The sequence below is a fragment of the Sinocyclocheilus anshuiensis genome, unplaced genomic scaffold (genome assembly GCF_001515605.1).
Source record: "Sinocyclocheilus anshuiensis isolate Anshui unplaced genomic scaffold, SAMN03320099.WGS_v1.1 scaffold456, whole genome shotgun sequence".
Lineage (NCBI taxonomy): Eukaryota > Metazoa > Chordata > Actinopteri > Cypriniformes > Cyprinidae > Sinocyclocheilus > Sinocyclocheilus anshuiensis.
In genome coordinates, this window is record NW_015557074.1 from 337737 (window position 1) to 339015 (window position 1279).

The 1279-nt window shown below is 36.5% G+C and overlaps 1 protein-coding gene across 5 annotated transcripts in view; it reads left to right on the forward strand.

Moving 5' to 3' along the window:
- LOC107676751 (ryanodine receptor 1-like) overlaps positions 1–1279 on the forward strand; it is a 108012-nt gene that overhangs the window by 37726 nt on the left and 69007 nt on the right. The gene's annotated exons all lie outside the window — the stretch shown is intronic.

Sequence of the window (1279 nt, forward strand, 5' to 3'; positions counted from 1 at the left end):
AAGCAAACTGATGCATTTTTGTAAGAAAATATCTATACTTAAAATGTTATGAACAGTAATCTCTAGCTTCCGATTTTGCACATTAATTATTTATATTAATTTTTTTTTTTTAAAGAAATTAATACTTTTTAGCAGGGGTATATTAAATTGATCAAAGGTAAACGTTAAAATCATTTATAATGCTTCAAAATACTTGTTTACTCTGTATGCTATTCTTTTGAACTTTACCAAATGATCTTGAAAAAACATTTCCACAAACAAATATTGTAAGAAATGTTTCTTGAGCACAGCATATTAGAATGATTTCTGAGGAATCATGTGACAGTGAAAATTATGGTGATCCAGCGGTGCACAACACAACGAAATCGCCACAACACAATGCATAGGACTAATCTCATTGTGTTGTGCTCATTTAATTGTGTTGCAACTTGTTTCCATTGTGTTGTGCTAATTTTGTTATGTTGCGACTTATTTCTGTTGTGTTGCGACTTATTTCTGTTGTGTTGTGCTAATTTCGTTGTGTTGCGCCTTGTTTCCGTTGTGTTGCGACTTGTTTCTGTTGTGTTGCGCTAATTTTCATTGTGTTGTGGCTTATTTCTGTTCTGTTGTGCTAATTATGTTACCTTGCGGCTTGTTTCCGTTGTGTTTTGGAGATTTTCATTGTGTTGTGGCTTATTTCTGTTCTGTTGTGCTAATTATGTTACCTTGCGGCTTGTTTCCGTTGTGTTGTGCTAATTTTCATTGTGTTGTGGCTTATTTCTGTTCTGTTGTGCTAATTATGTTACCTTGCGGCTTGTTTCCGTTGTGTTGTGGAGATTTCGTTGTGTTGTGGCTTATTTCTGTTCTGTTGTGCTAATTATGTTACCTTGCGGCTTGTTTCCGTTGTGTTGTGGAGATTTCGTTGTGTTGTGGCTTATTTCTGTTCTGTTGTGCTAATTATGTTACCTATTAAAAAATGTCCTTGCTCTTCCAAACTTTATAATAGCAGTGAATGGGTGTTATTTTTCAATAGTACAAAAGAAGTCCAATAAAGTGCATCCATCCATCATAAAAAGTGTCCCACACTGCTGCAGGGGGTGAATAAAGGCCTCCTGAAGCGAATCAATGCGTTTTTGTAAGAAAAATATCCATATTTAAAAAAATATAAACGCCTTTCTTTCACTTCTAACTGTCGTAGGCGGAAGCCGGTCTGGCGGATGACGCAGGACGTACGTGTCATGCGCACCGGTGATTAGTGACGAACGCGGAAGCGCGACAGAGAGAGAACAAAACAAAGAGC